Here is a 13,972-nt window from a genome sequence, read left to right as displayed (position 1 = left end):
TTGATCGTACAATGCTGTAAACACATCAGCATACAGTATGTCAGTCAGTCAGGAGTTTGTTTTAATGCAAAAAATTATTTTTAGTGGTAATGAGGCCTAAGCAGGCGTTTGCTGTCTCCAAGCCAGGAGTGACATAGGGAGTGTGATGCAGTGCGGACACCTCAGCTGGCAGAAGCGTATAACTAATGGCAGCACATATGTAATAGAAGATGGTTCTTGTCAGCACAGGGGAGTCCTACTGAGAGCTCGTTCAAGCTTCTGTTGTGTCTGTGTCCCTCAAGATCACAGAGGTTGCATTGAAACAACAAGTGATGAATATTAGTAGGGGCTGATGGAAAATGTTCCGGATTATTTCCTGCCACAAAAAGGCCATTTATTGGCTATTAATGGGAAAAGTAGCAAATAAAGGGGGGAATTCAATTCAGTGCGATGTTGAATAGCGATGGGAGGGAGCTCCAGCAGCTATTCAATACAACGCGCTGTTTGGGCAGGCTAAGGACTTCTTCTCGCACCCCCCTGGGTATACGAGGAGAAATCTGACCAAAGTGATGGGCGCAGCTGTTTTTCTGCTTAGCGCGGCGCTAGCATCCGCGCACTGTGCACTTTGGTCAGAGAATGCCGGTTACCGCGCCTTAACACCCGTTAAGGCGCGAGAACCGGCATTCTCCGACCACACAGCGCATTGAATTGAATAGCTCTGGGAGTTTGCTCCCGGCGCTATTCAATTTGCGTTGAATTGCCCCCATATACACATATTTCATAATACTCACAGTGCATGACAGTACACACAATAGGCCTGATACAGAGATGTATGCAAGTCGGCCTCATTTTCACTCAAAGCCATTATTTACGCAGATGAAGTGATTGTTTGCAGCTGCTCATGTGTGAAAGTCGCACTGCGCATGCGCAGCAATTGCATTGTGTTTACACTCGTATAGAGGAACCACTCACAAAGTGAGTGACAGGTGTTTGGGGGTGGTAACGGGGGCATGGTAAAAAAAAAAAGGAAGACGTGTCTGATGGTTTAAACACCATTCAAGGGCGTGCATAAATTTACCATTGTGCTCTCCTCCACAATATGAGAGCTCTCTGCGTGTCAGGAGAGCTGCAGGGATGGCAGCAGGTCAGACTTGAATCACATGCTGCGTAGCTGCACGATGTACATCAATGTTACCGATGTTTATGCTGTTGCACATCGTCAGACAGATATGAGAAGGCAGCAGTGGGTGTCCCCAAGCTCGGCTGTGCTTTAGAAGGTATTAGCATATTTTAGCAACTTTGTTCTGTGAGAGAATGCAGTTGCAATTGTATTAGCGTAAGGCAGAGGTTCTCAAACTCGGTCCTCGGGACCCCACACAGGTCATGTTTTGCAGGTAACCCAGCAGGTGCACAGGTGTATTCATTACTCACTGACACATTTTAAAAGATCCACAGGTGGAGTTAATTATTTCACCTGCGATTCTGTGAGGAGACCTGGAAAACGTGCACTGTTTGGGGTCCTGAGGACCGAGTTTGAGAACCTGTGGTGTAAGGGGTACATTTGCTAAATAGAGAGTTTTTAGAAGTGAGTTTTAAAAGTGATGTTACCCATAGCAACAAATCAGATTTTAGCTATTATCTTCTAGAAGGTGCTAGTTAAATGTTAAGTAGAATCTGAGTGGTTGCTATGGGCAACATCACTGCTAAAACATACTTCTAAAAATTCTCACTTTAGTAAATTTATCCCTAAGTCTCTCTGGGGCAGATGTATGAAGCTCTGAAAAGTGATAAAGTGGAGAGTGATAAACGACCAGCCACTCAGCTCCTAACTACCATGTTACAGGCTGTGAGGTCTATTTACTAAGCAGTGTTAGGAGACAGAATGAAAAGTGATAAGGTACCAGCCAATCAGCTCCCAACTGTCATTTTTCAAACACAGCCTGTGAGATGGCAGTTGGAAGCTGATTGGCTGGCACTTTATCACTTTTCACTGTGTCTCCTACCATGATTAGTAAATAGATCCCTATGTTTGAAAAATGACAGTTGGGAGCTGATTGGCTGGTGGTTTATCACTCTCCACTTTATCACTTTTCAGAGCTTAGTAGTGGCCCTGTGTACAGAACTTTATGTTGATATTCGCCCATACACTTGATTTCACAGCCGTCATTATTATCAGTGCGCACGTGTATCAGCCCTATCCTTAGCACAAGAGATGGATCTGCAAACATAGGGCCTGATTAGCATGGATCGCTATTCTGCTTATACGCAGGCAGCGCAGTTGCTAATATCAGCGGTGATATGTAAATGTGTACATTTGCATTGCGATCACAGCCTGATATAAGGACGCCCACTTCCCCTAACTCACATCCGTACACTTTGGCAACATAGCGACAAAATCGGTAACATGGAGTAACATTGGACCTGGAGTGGGGTCCCCTGGAGTGGGGTCTGACCTGCACAGTTCAGGCAGGTCAGACCCCACTCAGGAATTGCTTATTTCAGCGCACGCTATGAGGCCTCAGGCTGCGTATAGTATCGCAGTGGCTTAAGCACGCCCATGCAACGCCGTCCCAACGCACTGGCACGCCGTCCCAACGCACTGGCACGCATGCATGACCATCCTCCCGTCACTACCCACAAATGGCACTTCCTATCAATCACTCTGCCATGGGTCTGCATGGTCAATGCAATCGCAGTCCCGATCACACTGGCTGGTTCGCGCAGGTGCACTGCGATACGTATGCATGCGCAGTACGCAACAATCAGCCGATTGCATGTATATAAGCAACTGCGATCCTTGCTGAATCAGGCCCTTAGATACAGTTCTGCAAACATAAGCACAGTTCTGCATAGCCCACAATTCTGTCTGCATCCCCACGGTAAGCCCTCACTAATCTTCAGGGCCGGATGAAGGTCTGTGGGGGCCCCGGGCCTATAAGCGAATAAACCAATGATGCTAATACTAGTATTAAAAATAAAAGAAGTTTCAATAAAGGAGAAACATGATAAAAAAATTTCTGAAGTAGCAATTGTATATAGTCATGTATATGAGCATGATATATCTTAATGTTCAAAATTCATGTCTCTTAGGATTGTTGTTATAGGTGTTCTTTTATTGTCCAACTTATGACTACTTTCTTCGGAACCTGTTTGGGATAATCAATTTGTTCACAGGTGATTTCCAGTTGTATTTTCAATCGTTTATAGCAGATACCAGGATCTCAGGATCTCCACTCCCATATATGGCTACAGTACCTAGTCTTCCCCAGAGGTCTCCCATCCAAGTACTGACCAGGCCCAACGGTGCTTAGCTTTCAGGATCAGATGAGATTGGGCGCTTGAACCCAGGTCTGACTGTAGATATCATTAGGATGCAGAGTGTGCTTCCCCTCTCTGTATATCTCTTTTGATTGTAGAGCAGGACAGACTATGTATGTAGTAGTGGAATTATCTTTCAATATTCAGAGTTCATATATCTTCAAGTAGTAGTATGAGAGTTCTTTATATGATCCAGATTAAATGAAGGCTGTCTCTTTGTAAATCAATTTGATGTCCATTCTTCAATAATAATTTCTAGTGTAATTTCAGCAATTCATAATAAGTATCATGATCTCAAGTGGTTACACTTATGCCTCCCATATAGAACTACAGTACCCGATCTTCCCCAGAGGTCTCCCATCCAAGTACTACTCAGGCCCAACAGTGCTTAGCTTCCAAGGTCAGATGAGATTGGGCGTACAAACCGTGGTTTGACTGTAGATGACATTAGGACGCATTGTGTATTTTCCTATCATTATATGCCTCTTGTAGTTATAAAAATGGAGCTATTTCATAGCTATCGTTGAATCCTTTAGGGATCATGGTGTCAAGTTCGAAGATCCAGTACATCTCCCTTCTGGATAATTTATTGGCTAAATCTCCTCCTCTGTTCAATTGCCTTAAATGTGAGTTCATCCGGATCTGAATTATGACATAAACTGAAATGTTTTGACACCAGATGGCCTTCCACTTTATTCCTAATGTTTCGTACGTGTTCTTGTATTCTTAGTTTTAACGTGCGTTTAGTTTTACCCACATATTTTGTTCCACAGGAACACTCCAAAAGATATATGACCGATGAAGAATTACAGTTAAGATGCTGTTTGATTTTATATTCCTTGTTATTCATGGAGTTGTTAAAAGTTTTCCTTTGTCGATGTATGTATTTACATACATTACATCTGCCACATTTGTAGCTTCCAGGGCAATTCTGTAAAGGAATGGATCTCGAAATATTGGAATTTCTTAGCATACTGGGTGCCAGGGCATCTTTCAAATTTTTTGCTTTCCTGAAGACAATGGGGGGTCTAAGTGGTAAAATTTCTTTTAGGACTGGGTCCATTAAGAACATTTTCCAATGTTTACTGAAGGAGTTCTTAATAATTTTCTCTTGTGCATTATATGTAGTGATGAAGGGAATTATTTTCTTTTCTTCTCCTTTCTTATTCTTATATTCCAATAGGTCGTTTCTCTCCAAAATTTTGATCTTATTTTCTGCTTCCAATAACACCGTAGGAGGATATTCTTTTTCCAGAAATCTGTTAGTGTAGAGCTTGATTTGTTCATCACATGTTTCCATTTTGCTACAGTTTCTTTTTATTTTGTGGAACTGCGAGAATGGTATGTTCTCCTTCCATTTCTTCAAATGTCCACTTTTGTAATGGAGGTAGTTGTTCGTATCCACTTCATTTATAAAATTCTTTGTGATCACTTTTCGCCCTTCTCCAGTTAAAACCAAGTCCAGAAACTCAATGGATGTAGCATTCATATTGTATGTAAATTTTCAAATTCATGTTATTGTCAGCAATATGATCCAAAAACAATTTAAAAACTCCTTTAGACCCTTCCCATATAATTAAAATGTTATCTATGTACCTTTTATACAATATGATACTCTCTTTGAAGGGATTATTTTCATAAATATAATTTTTCTCCCTGCACCCCATAAAAAGATTGGCAAAACTGGGTGCGAAGGTGGTCCCCATTGCTGTACCACAGATTTGCCGATAAAAATCATCTAAAAAATTAAAATAATTATGATCCAGAATAAAAGTCATTATGTCACATAAAAACTCTTTGTGTGGGGTGCTAATTGATGGATCCAATTCAAGAAATTCCCTGCAAGCATTGATCCCTTTGCAATGTTCAATACATTTATATAAAGATTGGACATCGATTGTTACCCAAAAATAACAATCTTTCCACTCAATGGGCCTGATTCAGAGCCACTCGTAAGCGGCCGCTCGTTCGCTCCGAGCGATGTTTGCCCAACCGCGCATGTGTACGGATCGTTATATGCATGCGCGAACCAGTCAGTGCGGCCGAAATTCATGTGCTCGCAAAATAGCGAATGCCTGATATTTTGAGTGACAGAATGAGGTGTATGTGGGTGGTAACAGGGGAAGGTGCTTGAAAACAGGGAGTGGAGATCTGAACGCAGGCGTGCTTATAGGTCAAAACAGGTGTTTTATGGGTGTGCATAATTAAAACAGCAGCGTCATTGACCACGTCACTGGGTTATTTAATAGCCAGAACTGCTCGCAAAATTGTGGTAGCAAAAACCAACCACAAGAATAGCGAGCAGTTCATACCTTGGTCGATGTACTCGATTAATCTAATAAATAGCGGACATGACGTAGGATGCGAGCGGCCAGGGGGCGTAGTTTCCCAAAAAATGACCGCAAGTTTTGTTCGCTCATTCAGACCTAGAGGCGTGAACAGACCGCAAACAGCGAACGGTTCATTTGAATAGCCACCACTATTTTCAGGACGAGCGAGCACTAATTGCGTCCGGCTCTGAATCAGGCCCAATATCTTTTATGATCTGTAGTACATTGGTGGTGTCTTTAAGATGACATTGAAGTTCTTTAACATATTTCTGCAGGAAAATGTCCACATATTCAGATAAATTTGAGGTTAGAGAAGTTATTCCTGCGATATTTGGTCTTCCAGGTGGATTCTCCATGGATATGTGAATTTTCGGACGAAATAAAAGATGGGGGTGGTGGGATTAGTCTGGAGAAGATATTGAAATTCGTCTTTTGTAAGTATCCCATTATGTAATCCACATACTAAAAGTCTCCTTAGCTCATCAAGGTATTTCTCCAAGGGGTTCTTATTTAATAACATGTATGAATTAGCATCCCATAGAAGTCTGGTTGATTCCCTGATATATTGGGATCTATCCATAATGATCAATTCCCCCCCCTTTATCAGCTTGTTTTATAATTATTTTAAAACATAATAATAATTATTTTATTACATTAAGTCTTATGAGCAGTTTAGATATAAGAAACAAATATACAAGGAATAGTTTCCACTTCCCCTCCCCATCCCTTATGCCTGATGGATATATATACTAACATCTTCTTTATTGTATTATTTAGTAATTGAAAGCTACTGCATTTAAAAATCAGATCAACAGCACAAAAAAGATATCTGCGGGTGTACCAAGATGGCTACCAATGAATCTAATAATAGGAACACCAAGATGGCTGCGGGTGCAGATGTGATGTGGCGTACTAAGATGTCCTCCGCTGTGACTCAAGGGCGGAAGTGATGACTCTGGGCGGAAGTAATGGACGGCAACATCGGCATCCGGTTAAAGAATACAAGCACCCTATTCACATGGGCGGAAGTGACGCGCATTGCATTAAAGTGGGCGGAATTAATGAGCGCTGTACGTGGAGAGGGGCGGAAGTGATGTCATATCGGGACCCAATCATGGGAGCCAATTTACTACTCTATGAACTATTCACAATAAAATATCAAACATGACTATTAATATATATATAGCTAACTAATAATGGGATTGGTCCATCTTACAAGTCAGTGATTTTATTTTTATTTAACAACACATGGTGGTCCAAACCGGAAGTGAGGTCATAACTGACTGGGACCTCTGCTTGTTTGTCCTAATGAAGGGGGTATAAATATCAGACACCCCTGAGGAGCTCTTGTATCCCTTGAAGAAGTCCAAGGAAAGGACGAAATGCGTTGGCGGGTTCTACATCTTCTCCTTTCATGAACTTACCATTGTTATGATCAGATAAGCTACTCCTATATATTTTTAAATTTTTTACTCCTTTTTGTACATGTTTTTTTTATATACTGTCCTGATGGGTTTGACCACAGTTCTGTTGTTCTAAATAAATATATTTATTTGATTTGATTTCAACTTTACATTTCTTCATTGCACTGATTATTACACAGTATTATATGAATTTTGTTTTAAATATTTTATGAAATATTTTCTAAAAATATTTTATCAATTATTTATTAAGTTTGATATATACATATCAATATTGTATGTATTAAGTGAGGTTATATTGAGCACGATTGCACTTTCCATTTATCACTAAGCACTTTGTCATATTTATTTAAAGGTATACCGGCACGCTAGGTGCTCTGTTCCAGTTTTTCTATTGTACTTATCTATGTTAGCAGATTGCCACTGCTACAGGTTTTCTGGTTGAGCTGACACCCATATTATTGGGGGGTGCTTTAGATATACCTGAGTTTGATTTGCACATATATGTTTGATTATAAGTAAATATCACTATATATAAAATGTATTAAGAACTCCAATTAGTGAGGGCCTATAATAAAAGTGGCGCTATAATCTTCATTTCTTTTTACAGTGTGTATGTATATATATACATATATATATACACACACACACATGTACCAGCATACAGCAGCATTATATGCAAGAAAGAATGAACCAGGCTCGTCCTTTGTTACAAGGTATGCCGCCATATGCTGGGTTTGGATACATAGACAAACACATATATACATATATATATATATAATTATATATATATATATATATATATATATAGTTTATATACATACATACATATATATATACATATACATATATTACTGCTTACTACTCCTGGTTTCAGAGGCAGTAGCAGAAGTTGGTCCAGCATGATTTGCGGGTCTTTGTCGAGGAGGTGGACCCATATGCAGGGAGGGGAGGTTAATCTGGGATGTGGCCCGGGGCTTGGGTCAGTGTGTGGGGGCCCTGGGACGACCGCCCCTGTCGCCCTGCCAATAATCCGGCCCTGTAATCTTAGCCTATTTGCGCCCCTTCTGCCGTAAGTAGTGACGATATTAAAATGAACCTCTATATACCCCTGCCTTGCCTGTACCTTCTAAAATCCTTTCTATAAACCTCTAAGGATGACGCTAATTTGTGTATGCAGTCATACAATAAATAGAGACTCCAGACTCAGAACATGTGGTTCCGAAGCACAAAGTATTATTCAAGTAAAAGTACAGTCAGTTACACGCTATGATATGTGTACAATTTAGCGCAAAGGAATTATACAGTCCCAAGTACAGTATACATACGCAGCACCTCTGGTCCAGATGTTAGGTATCAGCAAGAAACCCCTCGTCCGTCAGCATTCAGCATGAAGACTAAAACCCAGAATACATGTTTATACTCCCCCAGAATAGACAGGACAATAGAGAAGTTTTTTGCTGATATCATTGGTTCCCAGGGGAGAAGCATCTGTTACAGAGCATTTAACAGGCTGGTTCAAATAGACACACCCAGCCTCTAACAGCTGGTGATCTCTGCCCACCCACCCCCTGCAACATCATAACAGTTATTACATTTTGTAGCTTGAAGTCTCTGCGGTCCATAACTCGAGAATGCATGATGCGATCTCCCCACCGATATCACCGGAATACTGTGGAAAGAGTACGCATCAGTACAAAACCAAACACGACTTTCTTAGCATGTATAAAACCTTAGTTATCAAATATCTTTATTTTACAGCATTTATACTAACTGAACCAACTTAAATCTTATACCTTAATGCTAATGGAACCTTGTAAGTGAATATGTAATGTGTGAGTGTACGGGGTTTGATATGAAGACGCTAGTTAACTGGGGACAGATGCGTGCGCATTAAGCTAACAACCAGCGTTTTCATACAGGATCTTAAGCATTTGCTCGTATTAATGTGTGTATGTGAAATGGTGAAAGATGCAATTGCATGATGCTAATAAACAGCATTCGCATGCAGGATTTGTGCATTCGCTACTGAGCATCATGTTAGCAGCTCCATTGTGCGTAATGTGCGGTGTTTATGCATGAGATTCCATCTATGATGGACTTATCATATTTATATATATATATGTACATACATACACATACATATCATTCCTCACTCACAGTTTCAGACTGCAATGCAAATGTGTTACCTCCAGCTGTGAAGCTGGGGCCATTCTGTCTGGGTGTGGGGCTAAAACCTGTTTAGGATTCAGACACATTCAATTGTGTAGATCAATGCCTGGGTTATATTACAATTGCCACAACTATACTTATCTGCATACAGGGATTCCCAATTTGTATGTAAAGCACTCACAGTTTCTGGTGCATTGTCTATTCTATTTACTTTTTCTCAAGAGGCTGTTCTTCTAGTTGCCCTTGGTAGATTATCAAAAACATTGCCATCTGTTCTTAGCTCGTGAGTTGTAACTTAAAGTGACGCTGGTCGCAAAATGGCGTCTTGCAGATTCTTGTTTCTAAAATGGAGTCTAGCTGCCATTCGCAAGATGGCGTCATGCATGCTTCAATTTTAAACTGATCTTGTCTCAGCCAATTATCCAGCTTTGACAGTAGAGATGTGACTGAGATGCAAAAGACTCTGGACCTCATTCAGAGCCGCTCGCAAAATGCGAGCACTCGCTCTGAATGAGGGCGGCCGCTTCTTTGTAAAGAGCCTGCCTCCTGGCCGTTTGCTAAGCTGTGGGTGACCACCCACAGCTTTAGCGTGTAGCCAGGTTGATGGTCGGATGGTCAAGACGATCGCAACCATCGGGGCTTGCGACGAGACCCTTGTGGTAGGGTTCTCGTCTACCGCAAGCCCCAGGCAGCTTCCTGCTCTAACAGAGCAGGAAGCACCCTACTGACATCACTGGTGATGTCAGTAGGGCCGCCTACAAATGGCAGGTGTTCCTTCAGGAACGCCTCAGTTTGCCTGGTCACCCCCCCAACACGCCTACAAAACGGGGCGAGCTTTCTATCAACATCGACAGCCGCCCCTTTTGTAGCGAGCCCCAGAGTGAGAGAATTTATCTCGCTCCGGGGCTTGCGCACGCGCCGTGCACACCTGGCGCGTACTCAGTGCACCACCATTGACCCGCTTGCGAGCGGATCTGAATGAGGTCCTCTGAATGACCCATAGATGCATGCACATGACTCTAGAGCATGTGCAGGGCGAAAACACTCATGATCCGTCCACAATATGGACCTGCATGCTTTCTGCATCAGCCCCAATATTTATATTGCCCAGTAACCTGAAAAGTCTTGTCTTATGGTGGGTAAACACGGTACAATAAAATTGTACGATATGAACAATAACAATATCGACCATATCGTTATCGTTCCGATCGTTAATTTTTTGGTGTCCAACGACAAGCGATGCGTGGGCACGTATGGATGATAACGATATCGACCATCGCCCGTGCATACAGGCCAATCTGGCCGATATCGACCATGTTACATAGGGACCCGCGATCATTGATGGCAGGTCGCTGGCCTGTCGGTGGGTTGGTGGTGTGCTGGATGAACGATAACGATCATCCAGCACACCACATATCGTTATCGCTGACTGATCGTACCGTGTGAATGCACCATTACATAGATGATCAGCTAGAACAGGACACATGTATACATGTCACTCACTTTCCACAAGAACTATTCTACAAGTAGGTCCCCATCTAGAGATATTGCTTTGTCCTGCAAAGGTCGTGTACATGAATAATTTTTATTCATCATAACTGATCAGATACTGTACTGTATATTTTTGAATGAGGACTATGAAGGTAATTTACGAATGTCATTCCTATGGTTACTTGTTTCCATATGTATAACAACGACACTCCGACATTCTAAAAATTGGACTTGCTGAACTTTGAGAGACCAGATTACTATGCTATAAAATGCCATCTTCATTAAAATACACTTTTTAGCTTTTATAGAAATATACAGCTCAGTAAAGCCTCATCTATGCCGCAAATAAATCAGCAGATAAAGGACCAATGAGTCTGTCTTTTTTCAACATATTTTCTTGAATGATTGTCATACAAAAACAAAGACGAGGGACAAGGTATAGCTGTGTTGGACTGGGACATGAAGGGCCCACTGGGGAAATGCAGTGGTAGGGTAATTTGAGGTCTGGAACCTGAAACCTAGAGGAGGAAGTGTGGGCCCACAGGCAGTCGGGCCCACCGGGGATTTCCCCTGTACCTCTGTGGGCCAGTCCAACCCTGAGGTATAGGTTAAAATGGAATACTCAGATGGAAACAGGTCCGCAGGGCATCTGACCTGAGGTGAGAGAGGGTGAATATAGGGCTACCATATATTACTATTTTTTACTGTTACGCCTTAATTATTCACAGAGGTCTCCATCCAATACACCATGAATAGGAAAGAAATTCTTGGAAACAACAAAGTTAGATTGTAAGATCTAGGAGCTATACACTGGGAGAGTATAGGTTTCTAAGTCTGTCTTTAGTATGTGTCCCTATCGTACATATCAATGTTTGGATTACACTGGTAGAAATAAAATGTGGATGATTCAATTGTTGCAAGGGTGGTGATAATTAATGAGTGCCCAGTTTTGCAATTCAATTGTTCTAGGCGCTCATTATCGCCCTATCATACCGTGTATAGCCGTGTAAAACGGCTAAAACTGCCTAAAGTCCAGGTTAGGGCACCATATCTGTGGTTAGGGCACCCTAACCATGGATTTCTTGCACATTTTTGCTCACACCCTCCTGGGAAATACCGGGGCCTGCGACTATCACGCTCAGATGGAGGAACAATTGATTTAAAAAATAGCTGCCGGCTAAACAGTTGAATCGCCCCCACTGGCAGGTGTAAAAGGTGTTATGTTCTGGGTTATTTGTGGACCCGGGGTGGTAGCAGGAGTGATCACAGAAGCGGGTTTGAATAAAAAACTAGGTTTTTTAATAAGTGCTTGAGTAGACATAAAATATGGCAGTAAATAAAAGTTCAGGAATATATAAATGTATAAATGTGCACAAGAGTTCTGTGGTGGGAGTAATGGGTTAATGTCCAAGTAGAAACAATTAGAGCTGTACAGGTGTGCAGGTAGTGATGCAGGAAAATAATAGCCAGGTATGCAGGTAGTGAACTAAGGCAATGAGCAGGATATCAGCAGGCTCAGGCACTCAGGTATGGGCAAGGGTGATGGAGGAAGTGGGGTAGTCCAGCGGAAGCTAGGAGCTGACAGGCAGACTGGCAGACAGCGAATTCGCAGGAACAGGATAAGCACAGAGAACTCCCTCTCAGCTAGGCTGAGATACATGTTGCACTGGCAAAGAAGGAAGGCACTGACCCTTCCTAAATACCCCATGCCGTGCTGTACTGGCCAGAGGGAACATGTGACTCACCAGGATTGGCCAGCCGCATCACATGGCCAGAAGGCAAGATGGCGTCGCCCATGCCAAACGGAACGGAGACACCGCCAGGCCTTACCAGCGCAGAGTGACAACAGGCCCGCACAACAAAGCGTGCAGCCAAAGCCCCCCGCCAGACACCAGCTCCGCCACCAGACAGCCCGTGCCACAACGACCTCACAGGTAACACCCGCCTAGCGCCATGCTGAAATACCCTGGCCATGACAGTACCCCCCCTTTTGGGGTGGCCTCAGGACACTCACCAGGCTTCTCCGGATGGGCAGAATGGAATCTCCTGATGAGCGTGGGAGCATGGACATCACGAGCATCGGTCCAGCAACGTTCCTCTGGACCATAACCTTTCCAGTCCAGCAAATACTGTAGATGACCTCTGCGCAGACGAGAGTCCAAGACCTGGGTGACCTCAAACTCAACTTCTCTCTCCGTCTGGACTCGAGGAGAAGCAGGTAGAGCATTATGGAACTTATTCAGGACCAGGGGCTTTAATAAGGAAACATGGAAGGAATTAGGAATTTTTAGGTATGGGGGTAACTGTAAACGGTAGGCCACTGGATTAATGACTTCTGTTATGGTGAAGGGACCGATGAAGCGGGGTGCAAATTTCATAGAAGGAACTCTTAGACGAAGGTTCCGAGTAGACAACCAGACCTGGTTTCCTACTTGCATGCGTGGAACTATTCTATGCTTCTTATCGGCCTGGGTCTTATAGCGAGAGGATGCCTTCAACAAATCAGACCGTACTTGAGTCCAGATGGCAGCAAAATTCAGCACCGTGTCCTCCACAGCCGTAACATCAAAAACAGGCAGGCTTCGGAATTCAGAAACACGAGGATGAAGGCCATAAACAACCTGAAATGGCGTTTGGTTAGTTGATGAGTGGTAGGAAGCATTGTGTGCAAACTCGGCCCATGGCAGCAAGACAGCCCAATTGTCCTGGGAAGATGACATAAAAATTCTTAAGAAAGTCTCTAGATCTTGATTAACTCTCTTGGTGGAGCCGTTGCTTTGCGGATGGTAGGCCGTGGAAAAGTTTAACTTCACTTGAAGAACAACACAAAGCCCTCCAGAATTTGGCAGTAAACTGCATACCATGGTCAGAGACAACTTCAGCAGGAAGGCCATGTAGACTAAATATGTGTTAGACAAACAACTGTGCCAAGTCAGGGGCAGAAGGTAACTTCTTCAATGGTATATAGTGGACCATCTTAGAGAATCGGTCTATTACAACCCAGATAGTGTTGAAGCCTTGATAGACCGGCAGGTCTGTGACGAAATCCATGGAGAGATGCGTCCATGGACGTGATGAAGTAGGTAGTGGAAGCAATTTCCCCAGCTGGAGCTTGTCGTGATGATTTATGCTGGACACAGGAGGAGCAGGAAGAGATGTACCTCCAATATATCTGCCTTCATAGAAGGCCACCAATAGTGTCTTTTCAGGAAGTCCAAGGTCTTCTGAGTGCCCTGCGAAGCGAGAGGAATGTGCCCAAGT

The 13,972-nt window shown here is 42.9% G+C and overlaps 2 pseudogenes; both read right to left on the bottom strand.

Moving 5' to 3' along the window:
- Positions 1 to 3,222: 3,222 nt before the first annotated feature.
- On the bottom strand, positions 3,223 to 3,341 carry LOC148515372 (5S ribosomal RNA; annotated as a pseudogene).
- Positions 3,342 to 3,621: 280 nt separating this feature from the next.
- LOC148515371 (5S ribosomal RNA) lies at positions 3,622 to 3,740 on the bottom strand (annotated as a pseudogene).
- Between the last annotated feature and the right edge of the window lie 10,232 nt (positions 3,741 to 13,972).

Source organism: Taudactylus pleione, unplaced genomic scaffold, assembly GCF_031769625.1.
Source record: "Taudactylus pleione unplaced genomic scaffold, aTauple2 ptg000250l, whole genome shotgun sequence".
Lineage (NCBI taxonomy): Eukaryota > Metazoa > Chordata > Amphibia > Anura > Myobatrachidae > Taudactylus > Taudactylus pleione.
Note: the sequence above shows the minus strand (reverse complement) of the source record. Positions and strands in the feature narration are given on the sequence as shown.